The sequence below is a fragment of the Canis lupus genome, chromosome 1 (genome assembly GCF_003254725.2).
Source record: "Canis lupus dingo isolate Sandy chromosome 1, ASM325472v2, whole genome shotgun sequence".
In the NCBI taxonomy this organism is placed as follows: Eukaryota; Metazoa; Chordata; class Mammalia; order Carnivora; family Canidae; genus Canis; species Canis lupus.
The window spans coordinates 59285467-59301924 of NC_064243.1; the positions used below are offsets into that span (position 1 = coordinate 59285467).

A 16458-nucleotide genomic window follows, 5' to 3' on the forward strand; every position below is an offset into this window, starting at 1 on the left:
AGTTTCCATCAAGTGAGATGGGGAAAACTGCAGGAAGTGGGGTGGCGGGAGGGGGGGTGGAGAGGGGAACCACTGCTAAATTACTGTAGCATGGTAACATATTTAAAAAATGACACATGGGGATCCCTGGGTGGCGCAGCGGTTTGGCGCCTGCCTTTGGCCTACGGCGCGATCCTGGAGACCCAGGATCGATTCCCAAGTCGGGCTCCCGGGGCATGGAGCCTGCTTCTCTCTGCCTGTGTCTCTGCCTCTCTTTCTCTCTCTGTGACTATCATAAATAAATAAAAATAAATAAAATAAAAAATAAAAAAAATAAAAAATGACACATGGAATTAGGAGATTATGGAAAGGTTGTCAGTTTCTAAAAATATCAAGGGCTAGCATATGGGAATAAATGGCTGAGGGAGGGTAGAGACTAAGATTGAGAGGATCTTGGACACAACAACCACGTTTATCATGAACATAAATTAACCTTACTAAGGCTTATCACTTTGTTCCACTCCTCACCTGTTTTTCACAGAAAGCTACTGGTATATAGACAAGTGACCCAGGCACACTGACCTCACAAATATTCAAATCCACGCCTCTGCAAAGTTAGATACCTTCAAAATCACCCCCAAAAGTTCTACATCCAATGATGAACGGCCACATGGTATTGCCTGTTGCTGGTACCATATTTCTCTTGCTGAAATACCCTTAATATTCCATCAAAAAAAAAAAAAAAAAACCCAAACAAATTAAAAGCACTTCTCTCATGAAGTTTTACTGGAAAAAAAAAAAAAAAAAAACTCCTGTTCTATTATTTCTGTTACTGTTCTTGGCACACTACAAATGACTTCTGAATGGCTGACTTTCCAAATTGGAAAGAATATTGGTTTAAGAAAAAGCCCCAAATCAATCCAGCTGTTATTGCATCTTTAAAATATCACAAATAAGTCTGAAAAATCATCTGGCATCTTGCTGTTTCTCTGGCTGGACAACTTAGATCTTATTCATCAGCCTGCTGAATTGTTCTTTTTTCAGAAACCTAGACACCATCCCCAAATTTTCTTATGTCCTTGTTTTTAACTGTTGGCTTGCTGAATCAAGGCAACTGAATTTGATACAAGTTCAGTGTCATTTCCTTCAAGCATTAACTCATCTTTCTGGGCTTAAGATATTGAACAAGCAACACCTGGCCTCATCCAAACCCTGTGGATGTATTTTTCATGCAAGAAATTTTGGATTTCAACAAGAGAACCACTCTCCTGAATAACAGTGTTGATGGGGAAGTGAGTGCACAAAGACCTTATCTTATAATGGAAGGCTAGTGTAACACGTTGACCATAATTTGCATATGACTACAATAGTGGGAACAGCATCCAGTTCTTTTGCATTTCCCACCATTGGTCAACTTAGTCTCTTCTTTATCTTTCCAAGGAGACTGAGTCTACATTGATGTGATTGAAGTCCTCTTGCAGAGTTCCTCTGGGGCCCTTCAGGATAACAGTGCGTCCCTTCAGAGTGATGTCAATATCTTCTGGAATGTCAACAGTCTAATTGCTGAGAATGGACTTTATTCTTGCAGTAGATGTGGCAAAGAGAGACCATTTTATATTCTTAAAATTGAAATTCACATATATCCCTATCAAGAAATTAATTTCAATATTCTTAAAAGTAAGTAGCCATTATAAGGAATTTAGTTTACTTAAGTAATCCTAGAGCTAATTTCTTTTATTCCATGGGAGTTCATAAGGTAGAATAAATGACTATAAGAAGAAAGTTAGGAAATAAATGTAAATTTGTGAAACTTTTCAATTAACTAATAGGCTATATATAATGTTCCCTTAAGTACCTTTTATTAAGTGTGTGTAGCATCATCATTTCCCTCTCCTTGCAAAAGTGTTTTAAGTTCACATACACAGCTGGTGGGAATGTAAAATGGTGTGGCTGCTTTGGAAAATAGTCTGGCAGTTTTTTAAAAGGGTAAATATAGAGTTACCAAATGAACCAGCAATTCAGTGCTAAGTATATACCCAAGAGAAATGAAAATATCTGTGTACATAAAAATCTGTCCATGACTATTCATAATAGCACTATTCATCACACAAAGCAGCATTATTTATAACAGCCAATGGTGCAAACGACATAAATGTCTATCAACTGATAAAATATGGTACATCCATACAATGAAATATGATTTAGCAATAAAAAGGCATGAACTACTGACACAAACCGCAACATGGAAGAACCTTGAAAACTTTATGCTAAGTTAAAGATTGCAATCACAAAAGACCACATATGCTATGGTTCCATTTAAAGAAGTGTCCAGAATAGCTAATCCATAGGAACAGAAAGTAAATTAGTGATTGTCTTGAGCTGGGGTCCTATGGGAATGGAAGGTCACCACTAAAGGGTGAGAGATTTCTTTTGGGAGATGAAAAAAATGTTCTAAGATTAATTGTCATGACAGTTGCATGGCTCTGTGAATATGTTAAAAAATACTGAATTGTACACTCTCAATGAGTGATTTTTATGGTATGGATTTTATAGTATGTGAATTATATTTAAATAAAACTACTAAAAAAATAATGTTTTCCTTTCAGAGCAAGTTTATAAGAAATCTTTTTTCAAGAGCCATGGAATAGCTTAAGCAAAAATAAATAAAAATAACAAATAAAGTTGATATCATATTAAATAGTACTATTAAATATTTAAGCTTAAAAAGTAGCAAGTAGAGTGTATAAAGTCAGGAAACATTTTCAAGACCACAAGGAAAATGCTACAGTTCCTCAGCTTGAGAAATACATACTTTTATTGAGTAGTCAAACCAAGGGAATGTTTTTAACTTATGAATCACTTCTATACTCCACACTCTTTCCTATTAAGTAAAACATAGACAAGTAATAGCTTTCATATTTTTTGATGTGTGGAAAATTACTATTAAGTTAACTGTACCTCACAGCACTGTAGTGACCAAAATGTTTACAGGAGAATTGAGAATTTAAGCTGCTCAGAGTAGGCAGCTTAAACTAAGCAAAATGATTCAGGGGCACAGGAGTTAGATTAAGAATCAGAAGACCTATTTTTAAAACTAGCTCTCATTTCTGTGGATTATTCAAACATTTAGCCTCAATTTCTTCTGTAAAATCATGGGGACTCCTAATTGAAAGGGTTGTTGTGAAGATCAAATTATATATCATATGCATATCAGAAAATGTTCCACAACTATAACATATTATAACAACTATTAATAATCAATAGTATTAATCATATCATATATTTAAATATTTGTTATGATTAATTCAATATTAACTTATATTAAATTCAATAAAATACTATGTGTGTATTAAAATAATATTGAGTATTAATATAATAGTATTATTTACTAATATTAGTTAATTATTATTAAGTACTTGGAGATCCTATGATGAGAATTCTAATGCAAGAATCACTGGGAAGATGAGAGAGATAGAATTTGTATTTATTCTATCTACCTATCTGTCATCAGCAATATCTTTGGCTGAAAAATATCTTGAAGAACTGACTATTCAATTTTGTAAAGAAATTATGGATATTTAATAGGACCTAGTATCAAATTCATAGCAGAATCAATATATGGCTCTTCTGTGTTCAGTTAATCCTACCAAAATAAAAACCAGTATGCTGAATGCCTTCAAGAAATAGTAAAAATCAGGACATCCTGAGAAATTTAAAAATTTTCTGCTTTCTTATAGTATTCATACTCCCATTAAACTTAAATTTTTCCCTCTTAAATTGATTCTGCCTTTAATATTTTTACAATTTTATATTCTTATCACAAATATAAAACATATTTACTATAGAAAACTTAGGAGATATGGACCAACAAAAGAAGAAAAACCAAAAATTTTTACAATAACAGTGTGCTCATGTCTCATAAAGCAGCAGAGTGTGCCCTTTCAGTATGTTCCAATAAACTTTTTTTTTCTTCTGGTTTTCTTCCCTTCTCCTCCGTCTTGCCCTTAAAAACTATTTGTAGTGAGTAATACCCCTCTTTCCCACTTGACCTTGAAAGCAGATGTGTAATGCATTTGCTAACATGAAAACAATGGGAAATGGAAGAGGTTTTATCACTGATTCTCTTTCTAGTCACTACAGTTTTCTGTTTATGCTGACCACCTATTTCTCTACTTCCTCTTGATGCCAAATCATTAAAATGTGGTAACTTCTATTTTAGTGCAGAGACATGTTTTTTGCAAAAATTTGGGGAGAAATTAAGGAAAAAGGAAACCAATTCTTCCCTCCTCACAATCATATTTAATATATCTTACATCTTCCTTGTCGTTAGAAAACATACATCTAAAGGCAAAAGAATTTTTAACACATAAATGGAAAACAGTTAAACAATTTCTTTTTCAAGCTACAGAAATTTGGCATGTAGAAAGAATTATCTGAACTGGTCAAAGAGAACTTTTCTTAGCATTAGCTGTTCTCCATACTGCTTCAGCTCTTTTTCTGCAGGTTCAGGTTACCCAAACCCGGTTTGATTGATTAAAAGATGTACCTACTTTTTAGTTTTGGTTATGAATTGCTTTCCTCTTTGGGAGTTTTTAGTTCAATTTAAAATAGGATTGTTGGCTTTTTTTTTTTTTTTTTTTTTTTTTTTTTTTGGCTATTGTTGTTTTGTTTTGCCTTACCACTCACATGGTATCTACAGTTAAAAGAAATTGGCTTATTGGTTCTTTCTACTCCTCAAAATAGACTTTGTTGTGGTTAATTTCCTTCTTCAGTGTTACTGGTCTTTCTAAAAAACAAAGATTTAATTCTGGGCAGTGTTCTACAACAGCCTTTCAAGACATTTTAGTGACCAATCTTAAGTAAAAACAGAGTCCTTTGTCATTTCATGAGTGCCTTGCTGTTTATGCATTACCTGTAGCAAAATAAGGGACTTGGAAATTTGAAATGCAAATGTAAAATTGCAGCAGCTTTCAGATCAAGTTCAGGAGAAACTGAACACAGAAACAATGTGTTGAAATTGGGATACAAAGTAAATGGAACTCATTATTTTTATTTATTCTCATGTCCTTAATTTAACACAGGAAAAAGTGATGATGTAAAACTGTTTTTTGAAATAAATATGTATGTGTGTGTGTGTGTGTGTGTGTGTGTGTGTGTGTGTGCAGGCACACATGTCTGTCTATCTGTGGATGTCAGAGGTGTTTAGGCCAAAACTTCATTTCTAGCTTTTAAACTTATTACAACATCTTCTTTTTAAAAAGATTTTATTTATTTGAGAGAGAAAGAGAATGAGTGGAAGGAAGGGCAGAGGGAGAGAGAGAAGCAGACTCCCACTGAGCAGGGAGCCCACAGGTGTGGGGCTCGATCCCAGGACCCTGAGATCATGACCTCAGCCAAAGGCAGATGCTTAACTAACTGAGCGACCTGGGCCCCCCTGCAACATTCTTCTTTAAAAAGATAATTTCTTCATTTGCCCTTTGCCCCTCAACCTGCTTCGATTCTGTAATTCATAATTTCAATAAATATTTTGCCAATATCCTATAAACCTTTTGTCCTTCTGTCTTTTTGTCACATTTCTCTGGCAAAAACCTCAATCCCTTGGAAACACAAATCTCTACCTTTTCAGTGCCTTTGCCCCAGCTGCCAGTCCTTAGTAGAAAAAGTACAATATGGCGGACTGATTGCACCGGGATCCATATACAACTTCAACTGGGCCTGGAGACTGCCCTTCGAGCCTCCTGAATCTACTTGGTCAATTTACTATCCCACCTGACACAACACTTTCAGACCTTTTCCATTTTCTTCTACTCTCTCTAGCCCAGTAATTCCCAACTGGGGGTGATTCTGCCCCCCAACCCCAGCCCCTAGGGGATATTTGTCAATATCTGAAGACAGTTTTGATTGTCATAGCTGGAAGGACAGGGGTGGGGTAGTGCTGCTCACCATCTAATAATACACGGGAAAGACCCGCATAACACAGAATTATCTGGTCCAAAACGTCAATAATGTTGAGGCTGAAAAACTCAACTCTAGCACCTTCATGCTCAGCAGATGCTATTCTTCCTTTACAGAGAAAATAGCAGCCAACTTTTCAGCACTCTCTCATCTTTTCTATTTCAAACACAAAATATACATTTCTGCACAGGGTCTCCCATCTTCTTCCAACAGAGGGACTATCTCCTCCTGGCTGAGACTAACCCACCCCCTGTGCTTTGGACTTCAAAGCCTCTTTCTTTTCTCTATAATATTATACTACATATTATTCATTTTATCTTGTGTATATTCAATCTTGCTTTCTACATGCTTCCTTTTTTATTTTAAATGCAATAAAGTTTCTTCAACTATAAAGACCAAAAAAAAAAAAAAAAATCCACAAAAACCCTCCCCTCCCTTCAGGTATTACTCTGTCCTCTCTCTTTGCAGCCACATTTCTTCAAGTAGTTGTTAATGACACCAGCTGTCTACAGTTCCTCACCTCCCACTCATTGCTCAACCTACTCCAGTCTGGCTTCTAGGCTCGTCACTCCATGAAAACAAGCTCTAATGAAGGTCACCGATGTCCTCCACATCCTAAAGTCCTGAGATCATTTAAAATTTTCATTTGACTTCACATCTCAGAAGCATTCAACAATGCTTTTTGAAACATCCTTCCCTTGATTTCTGTGACACAACAATCTCTTGGTTTTCAACACCTCTGATCAATTCTTTTGTTTCTTGCTTATTCATCCTTTTCTTGGCCTTTAAATGTAGGCATCTCCTTAAGGCTCAGTGCTGGAATTCCACATCTTCTTTATCTTCACTCTCTTTCTACTTACTGTCGTTCAGAACCATTGCTTCATTTAACATACATATGCAAGATACATAGTTTTAAAGATTTTACTTATTTACTTGAGAGAGAGAGAAAGAGAGAGAGACCATGAGCAGGGGTGGGGGGTTAGGGCAGAGGAAGAGGGAGAAGCAGGCTGAGCAGGGAGCCTGACACAGGGCTCAATCCCGGGACACTGAGACCATGACCTGAGCCAAAGGCAGACACTGAGCTGAGCCACTCGGGCAACTCAATATATAAGATATTTTTAAATTAATACGTCTGGTCTGGGCCTCTCACAGTTTTAGATCTGTAGATCTAGTTACCTGCTTCTTTTTTTCATATGTCTCAAACATTTCAATCTCAACATATCTCTAATTGACATCTGCCTCTTTTCTTAGACTCTTCTCCTTCCAACATTGCCTTTCCAGGTCCTGAGAAGATGAAATTTTCCACCTTCCATAATTGAACCTAAAAGAGTTTGATCCTCATCCTCTTCCATGTCGAGACAGCCAGTTCATAGCACATAGCCTTTCCTATTGCCTCTTTGTCTCTCAAGTAACTGATTCTGGCCAAATTATTCCTCTTAAAAGATGTTTTTGATCCTCTATGGTACTAGGAGTTCCAGAATGATCTGGTTCTTGTTGGTTTCTGAAGCTTGATTAGTCAGAAAAGTAGGGATTGCTTTTGAAGACAAGGGTACTTACGTGGGAGGGGTCTTTCCTTATGCTCTCATCCAAATTCTTTTGATACCACTTGTTCACTATCTTATTTGCATGTCAGAACTAGATAGATGGACATTAAGCTCTGACATTAAGCTGGGAGTGATGAAAGTCTGATTTTGGCCTAGGTTTTGCCAGAGATGAAAGGTTATTTCAGTCAAAACTAGAATAGTCACTTCTAGAACAGTCACCAGATGTTCCCAGGTTTTAGTTCATACCATGAGCCAAATACTTAGGTATTTGAATTTATTTCTTTTTTAAAGATTTCTGATGCTATTTAAAAAAACCTAACTTCTACCCATAGTCACTGACTTGGTCAAATCCTTCACTGGTAGTGGCAACAATGTCCCCCCAGATTTTATCCCTATTGGGTACCAGAGGGCAAGTGACTAAAGATGATAATTTAATTACCTTTTGGTCATTGTATACCATGAGCTTTCAGATTATCTTCCGATAACATCAAGGGTGCTTTCATACAGTGGTGCCTGGGTGGCTGAGTTGGTTAAACATCTACCTTTGGCTCAGGTCATAATCCCTGAGTGCTGAAATTGAGCCCCACATTGGGTTCTCTGCTCAGTGAGGAGCTTGCTTCTCCCTCTCCCTCCCACTGATGCTCTCTCTTGCTATCTCTGTCATTAATTCTGCCCTTCTCTCTCTCAAATAAATAATAAATAAATAAATAAAATCTAAAAAAAAAAAAAGAGGCTTTCATGCTTTTCTATAATACTCTATTTCCTGGTTCTAAATTCTTTGGTTTTATAAGATGCTTCTGATTGCAAATAATAGAAAGCATTACTGGTCTCCTTCAGCTAATAACAAAAGGGGAAGGGACAGCTTTGTTAGAAAGATACAAAGAGTTTATGGAATCAACGTGTTACTGTTATTCCCTTAAATGAGGCAGTTATGCTGCTAGAGGGAATTAGAATTATTTGCAGACTTGTATTCAGAGTTAGAACACAGAAAGCCCCAGGATACCAATTATAAAAGTGAAATCCAGAAAGAGAAGGCTTAGACATCAAAATATTAGAGGACATTACCAATTCACATCAGCAATAATTTGGAGAATATATATAATAAGATAATTTAAATGTATATGACCAAAAATGGACATTTTTAAATTAGGCTGAATGTAATTATTGATACAAGTTCACTTTTAGGAGATTCCTAATTCCTGATACTGTATGATGGAAAGAAGCTGGTCTGGGTAACACTAAACTAGACTTAAAAATGAACTTGAGATGTCAGAAATGTCTTAGAATAATGTAGAGAAAATAATTCAAATAATTGGGAGATTGGAATGCTGGATTCGATTTATCATAGGTGTCCTGTTCAACTATCCATTAAATACATTCTTCAATCAATCCTAGAAGACATTCCATTTACTAGGGTTTTGAGACATCCATTGGCATATCGCAAAAGGGGTGTAGAGGTTATCCTTTAGAGGCTATGGGAGTAGCTAAAATAGAAATGGGTTTTCTGATTTCAGTAGGAACAGTAAGTCCCGAAGATGGTAAAAGCCAGATAGGTCACTCACCACTGGAGGAATGATGCCTGCTACTATAATGGCAGCAGGGTATAAAATGGGGGTGACTATGGGAATCTTTGCCAGTTGAATAATTGATCACAGAATCCTCAGTGTTTAAATAGAAGAACAGTCCCTTAAGATCATATTTTATTTCTCCAGCCCAAATCTACTGGTTTGGTGAAGAGTTCTTCTCTCTATACTACTCTATACTACAGTCTAATATATATGGCTTATCACTGATGGTTAGTCCTAAAATTTAGCTTTCGGGGTAAAGAATATATATCACAATGGAACTAGAGGTGGGAAGAGACATTATCTGGAGTTCTCCAGATAGACTACTACCTTGGAGTGTAAATTTGAAAATGGAGCATATAAATAAAGATGGGATGAGGGTTCATATTTGGTTATGGTGGCATGATTCTTGCAGTGTCCGGGGTATTCTGGCCAGATGATTCTTGTCAAAAGCCACTTCTTCTTATCACTGATTCTTGGACTTCTGGACGTGGTTTGATTCCTGTCTGGCTTCTGGGTCTTGTGCTCCAGCAGCCTTTGATTTGGTTGAGTTCATCACAGCATCTCTTCTCCATTTTCTTGCACTTAGTCAGAGTTCACTTATATAACTTGCATATGTTACTTGTATCTTAACAGACACAGCACTTAAATGCTCAGTGAATGGCAGCATCATTTATCCAGTTGAACAAGTCAAAAATCCAGGGTACATCCTTGATAATCCCTCTCTCTCTCCCCCACATCTAATCTACCACTAAATGTTATTGATTTTCCTTCTGAAATATCCCTTGAGTCTATCCACTTCTCTCCAGCTTTATCACTATCACCATCAACACCTTAGCCTAAGTCACCATTATATCTCACTGAGACCACAACAATCTATTTTGTCTACCTGCACTTTTCCCCATTCTTCTCTAAATGTAAAATCTGATCCTGTACCTGGGTGTTTTAATTTTTATAATTTTTAATTAAACATTTAGACACCCAACTGACTGGGGTCATGATCTTGAGGTCTGTGGAATCAAGGCCCGTGTTGGCTCTATGCTCAGAGCAGAGTCTGTTTCACATTCTGTTTCTCCCCCTCTCTCTCTGCCCCTCCACCTGCTTGCACATACCCCCCCCAAATAAATTAAATATTTAAATATTAAAATTTGATCATGTTGCACACTGCCCCACTACCCAGCTAAATCCTCTTTCTTTTAGTCCCCTGAGAATGTGCCTTGCTGCTTCCTACCTCCAGGCCTCTGCATATGCTGTTCCCTCCCTCTGGAACTGTCTTCTTCCTCTATTCCCTTCACATAGTTAACTCCTATTCATCCTTCACACCTCATCATATCTCCCTCCTGATTGCTGACTTAGTCTGCTCAGGCTGCTATGACAAAATTTCACAGACTGCATGGCTTAAACACAGACATTTACCTCTCACAATTCTGGAGACTGGGAAGTCCAAGATCAAGGTGTTGGCTGATTCATTTCCTGGAGAGGGCCCTCTTCCTAGCTTTCAGATAGCTGAATTTTCATCATGTTCTTACATGGTTTTCCTTGTTGCACATACCTGTAGGTGGGGGGGAAATCTCTTCCTCTGACTCCAAATCCTATTAGATTAAGGCCCCTTTCTTAAGACTTCATTTAATCTTAAGCACCTCTGAAAGACCCTATCTCCAAATATAGTCACATTGACTAACTTCAACAAATGAATTTGGGGGACACAATTTAGTCCACAGCATTCTTCCCCTGCTACCCCCCAAATTCATATCTTTATTACATGCAAAACATATTTATTCCATCCCAACAGCCCTCAAAGTCTTAACTCATTCCAGCATCAACTCCAAATTCTAAAGTCTCACCTAAATATCATCTAAATCAGATATGGGTGAGACGTGAGGTATGATTCATCCTGTGGCAAAATTCTTCTCTCTCACTGTGAACCTGTGAAACCAGACAAGTTATGTCCTTCCAAAGTATGGTGACAGGAGAAGCATAGGATAGACATTCTCATTCCAAAAAGTAGAAAAAGAAGGAAGGAATCCCAAGCAAGTCCAAAACCTCACAGGGCAAATTCTATTAGATCTTAAATCTTGAGAATAATCCTCTCTAGTTTGATGCCCTGCCTCCTGGACCTTAATCAGGGGTCACATCTTTATATCGGGCAGAGGCCATCTGACTTATTGAAATTGAGTTAGTGACCCTGACGATCTCTGAATCTCCATTAGCGCCATTTTTCTCTTTTCTTGAAGGATAAAGCATGTTTATAGCCAAATAGCTCAAGGGTTGCATCCTTATAGAATTCCAGAAGTATGATAGACTTCCTTCATTCTATTCTACTTTGTTCTTTTGGTCCAAACTGGCAGTATCTCTGCTGGCATAATCCCATCTCTATTCCTGGCTTCTGCTGAGATGACTGATTAAATCCATGAGCCACATCTATGATCTCTTTATCAAGTGGCTGCTCAGCCATACCCTTAGCATTCTCTTCAGAACAAGCTTTTTCATTCTTTTGCAATGTGAGTAGGTTTAGAGTATTTCAAATCTACAAGTTCTTGTTCCTATATATTTAACACTTCCTTCTTCAATTCATCTTTCTCTGCTCAAATTTTATTAAAGCAGTAAGGAGGAGCCAAGCTGTACCTTCAAGACTCTGCTTAGAAATCTCCTCCACTAATGTCCAATTTTACTGCTCAAAAGTTCTATCATTCACAAGACACTAGAACATAATTCAGCCAAATTCTTTGCCACTCTATAAGAAGGATCACCTTTCTTCCAGTTTCTAGTAATCTGTTCCTCATTTCCCTCTGAGACCTCTGCAGTCTAGGTGGAGGAGGGTTTGAGAATTTGCATGTCTAACTTTGAGCGTCACTATTATAAACTATGAAAATGCTTCTTAAACTTTAAGCTGCATGCAAATCCCAGGTTATCTTGCTAAATGTCAATTCTATTTCTATAGGTCTGGGCAAGGTTGAGGATTTTGCAGTTCTAACATAATACCAGACCAGTTGCAAACTGCCTCCAGGTGGATTATGTTTGCATCATTTGGAAGCTTGTTAAGAAAATCTCCATTTGGTCACCAGGCCTCCAAATCTGAATCTGCATTTCATAATGCATGTTAACATGATTTGTGTCAATTAATATTTGAGAACCGCTGCTCTAGGTGCTTATATCATCAGGGAATTTAGGGACATGGATATGGAGGATATGCTAGGTTTGAGTCACAGAAAACTTGTAAATAGATATTTTGTCCATGACAGATGGTGTTAGCTAGATAGACCATTTACTTTTAATACTGTTACAGTTTAGAAGCCACTTTGAAAATATGTTCCTACTTTTGATCTTGACAGCAGCATTGTCATGTGTAAAGCAAGTATTCCTATTCCCACTTTATAGTTGAGAAACTAGAAATTAGTATAGAAAAATCACTTATTTAAAGTTACACAGCTAATACATGACAGGTCCTTAGTTGAGAAACTAGAAATTAGTATAGAAAAATCACTTATTTAAAGTTACACAGCTAATACATGACAGGTCCTTAGTTTGAACAAAGTACTTTGCTCCAAGTCTGGTGTTTGTTTTCCATTAAATGACATTTCCAGATCTTTCTATTTATTAAAAAATATGGATTTGGAAATTTAATAGGGAATTGCTCTTTCCAGTCAAATCATTTCATATGATCTGTCAGCCTGCTCCTTCAAATTCTCTAAAAAACAGCTTTCACCGTGTCATCACGATGCTCTTCTAAGATGTTCTTTTCTGTATATTTTACTTTTTTTTTTGACATTTGGAACATGGCTGGAAGTCAGGAAATAAAGAGAGCTCTGCACAGCCAAGGTGGGAACAACAAAATCAAAATGCCAAAATTTACACAATTTACTCATAGATAAATAGTCTCTCACAGAGAGAAGTTCCTGGAGCTTACCCTGAGAGTTGGAACACTCTGGAACAGGTCCTAGAAGTACGGAAATTTCTTTCTTTCCTCCACCTCTTCCAGAATCTAAAGCATATAAAAAGCAGCATTTGAAAGAGGAAGAGTTTCCTATCATAGGCAAATGAAATGACAGAGGTTAAAAAAATCTTGGGCCTCTTGCAACTCAAAGGAGACAGTAGCCATTAAAGAAGAAGGAGAAAGAAGAGAGGGGGAGGAGAGGGAAGAGAAAGAAAGGAAGAGAGAAAGAGTGGGAGGAGAAGGAGGGTGTAGGGGAGAGGGGAGGAGGAGAAAGAACACCGAAGTTCAGCAGTACATAGTCCTATGCACCACAGTAGGCCATGCAGGCATCATTACTTTACACTAGAGTGGAATTTCATTTTCAAACAATGATGATTGTACATCATTTAAGAAAAGGTTAAGTTATATTTAGACTACTTTGTTGAAGAAAGCAATAAGATATGCAATGCGATTCAGAAAAATTTCTATAAAGAGATTTAAGAGAGCAAATCTTCAATACTTCAGAGTGACGCAGCCTCTTAGGAGTTCCTAATAGATGAGATTTCATTTCATTTTGTTTCTTTTGTCTCCCTTTCTATTTTTTAGTGTTTTAAAGTATGGAAAAGACATATCCACTAATATTTCACTTACCTGAATTTGACTATATGTATGTATGTAGGACAAGAGAGAGGGAGAGGGAGAGAGAGAGAGAGAGAAAGGAAAGAAAAGGAGGAAAAAAGATCTGGGTGGGATTTCCATCAGCCATCCCACTCAGTGAGCACATATTTTGGCAGGAGTCAGGGAGGGAAGACAGGCTTATGCTGTAACTTCAATCTCAGTTACTTTCAGAGCTTTTATTATGCCAGTATCTTGCTTTGTGATTACAGTGTCTGAAGGCACGTATGTTTTTGTGCCCCATTGCTAACAAAATATTTTATCTGTTGAACAACTGAGAAAATGTTAAACTCTTCAAATGCTGGAGTAAAACTTGATTGTATTGTACTTATTGAGAGGTTCTGTATTGGGCTCCAGTGTTTAATGTCAAATAAAAAAAAACAAATTTGGATTAATAAGGACTTAATTTGAAAGGATTATTGTTGAGTTGGGGAAGGCAAGCATCTCAAGAGTGAGAAAAAAAATGGTTGGTTTTTATTTTTTAAAGAGGAATGGGCTGGAAAGAATTAGGGGGAGAGAAGTGGATGAGAGGCATGATCCGATGGTAGTTCAGAGAATGCTTTACCCTGAGACCAGCCTGTTTGAGGAATGTTGTCTGTTGGCTCAGGATGAGAGTGAGCCCAAGTTCAGGAAACTTGGGAAAGAAGAAGGGTTTAACCAAAGTTTAAGAAGCATTTGTTCAGGGGCCCCTGAGTGGCTCAGTCCATTAAGCGACTGCTTTCAGCTCAAGTCATGATCCCAGGGTCCTTGGATAGAGCTCCTATATCAGGATCTCTGATCAGCAGGGGAACCTACTTTTCCCTGTCTCTCTGCCTCTCCCCTCCACTCATGCACTCTTTCCCTCAAATAAATAAATAAAATATTAAAAATAAAAAAGAAGCATCTGTTCACATTGATCAGTGGGGATGAGCAGTTCTGCTGATCATTTATGAAACAAAGAATGGGAATTTGGGGGGACATTGTCTGGTTTCACTCCAGGTAACTGGGGGCCACCTATAATTTTTATTTAAGTCATGTGAGGAAGGGTCCTTCTTTACCCTTCCATTTCCTAGAATACAAAGGAACAGGTGATTTCTTAACCTTTGCTGTTTTTCAGAAGCACAAAGCTCAGTTAAATTCAATATTGTCACTAACATATGAATATTACAAAATATACTGAATTTTAGGGGGTAATTTAAGGAGTTTCCCAAGGTAATTTTAATTATGTACCATAATCAGGTGGCAACTGCAGTTTCTAACTACTGCTTAAGATGACTTTTTTTTTTTTAAAGGTTTTATTTATTTATTCATGAGAGATACAGAGAGAGAGGCAGAGACATAGGCAGAAGGAGAAGCAGACTCCTCGCAGGAAGCCCAATACGGGACTCAACCCCAGGACTCCAGGACCACACCCTGAGCTGAAGGCAGACGCTCAACTGCTGAGCCATCCAGGCGTCCCTAAGATGACTTTTATAACCACATATGTAAGTTTGAAATTTCAGTTCCTCGTATTTCAAAATCTCTAAAGAAATGCACTTTTATACATCTAGGTAAAATACCAAGTCATGTCATTTCCTCAGTGAGTCCTTTCTTGATCCAGATCAAATTTAGTTTAAGAGCCAGTTATTTGCTTATATTTCTTATTGATATTCATCACATTTGTAAGACATGCACTTAATACTTTTATTTCATGATAATTTAGAACCTCAGCGGGAACAGGGAACTTGCCTGTGTTGTTTGATACTGTTTCAGTACCTGGTCTATTTTAGATGCTCAGTACATTCTTGTTAGATCAATGAAAGATGTTTCTATTAATCTCACACTGTAGAATAAACTGAGGAAATAATAGAATTATTGTTATACCTAAAAAGTTGCTTTATTCTATTGTCCTCCATTGTATATTGTATATTGTTTTGACTGACAATTCCTTGTAATTTAGGTTTGTGGAAATTGGAAGGAGTGTCTTGAGAATCATTTTATAATATCTGCATAGGATAGGTTTATCTACATGGATTGCCATCACTTATTAATCAACGATACCTAATATTTATTACTGCCTATTATATGCTAAATTCTTTACATAAATTCTTTAAATTCTTTACATCTTTAATTTTCAAAATAATCTCATGAGTAAACTGGTTTGTATAGGAATAGTTCTAGATTATTTCTGTATAAACAAAAACGGGTCATCAAAATATCTAACTCCTCTTATAATCATGAATATTTCTGGAACATAGAGAAAATGGATTCCAATCTAAAACTGGTATCTTTATGTCTTGTAGTTATTTTGCATAACACTTCTGAAATATATAAATTATGAAAACATAATGTAGTAAAAGGAGTTTGGGAGATAATTCTTGCTTATGGAACCCTACCCCAAATTTACTACATAGTATTTTATAATGGTTATAAGTATGGATATTTTTGTGGGTAAAAAAACATAAAATAGGACGCTATTTGCATTAGACACAATTTATACAGCATAAACTCATCTCTGTATGTCATAGAAAATGATGACTGAGAATGGTGTAAGCCAAAAAATATTAAGTATAAAGCATAAGTTAGGGACTAATAATATAACTCTAAATAATATTCCTTTGTGTTAGCAGGGGACCCAGAGCACAGAAAAGATGGGTGTAGATGCCATATTACAGAAGATGTTGGTGCTGGGTCCTTCAGCTGGGTCATCACTTAATTCATAGCCGGTTGAGTGGATAAAATAATTGAACAAGCCTCTCAAGCATGAATCAGCTCTACAAACTTTATCCACATCCAAAATCCTTGGACTCAAATCTGTTTGAAGCTGTCAGGTTATGATGGTGGGGGGTGGGTAGGTTGGCAGCTCCCT

The 16458-nt window shown here is 36.9% G+C and overlaps 1 pseudogene; it reads right to left on the reverse strand.

Annotated features, from left to right (window-relative positions):
* Window positions 1-988: 988 nt before the first annotated feature.
* LOC112643476 (60S ribosomal protein L9-like) lies at window positions 989-11498 on the reverse strand (annotated as a pseudogene).
* Between the last annotated feature and the right edge of the window lie 4960 nt (window positions 11499-16458).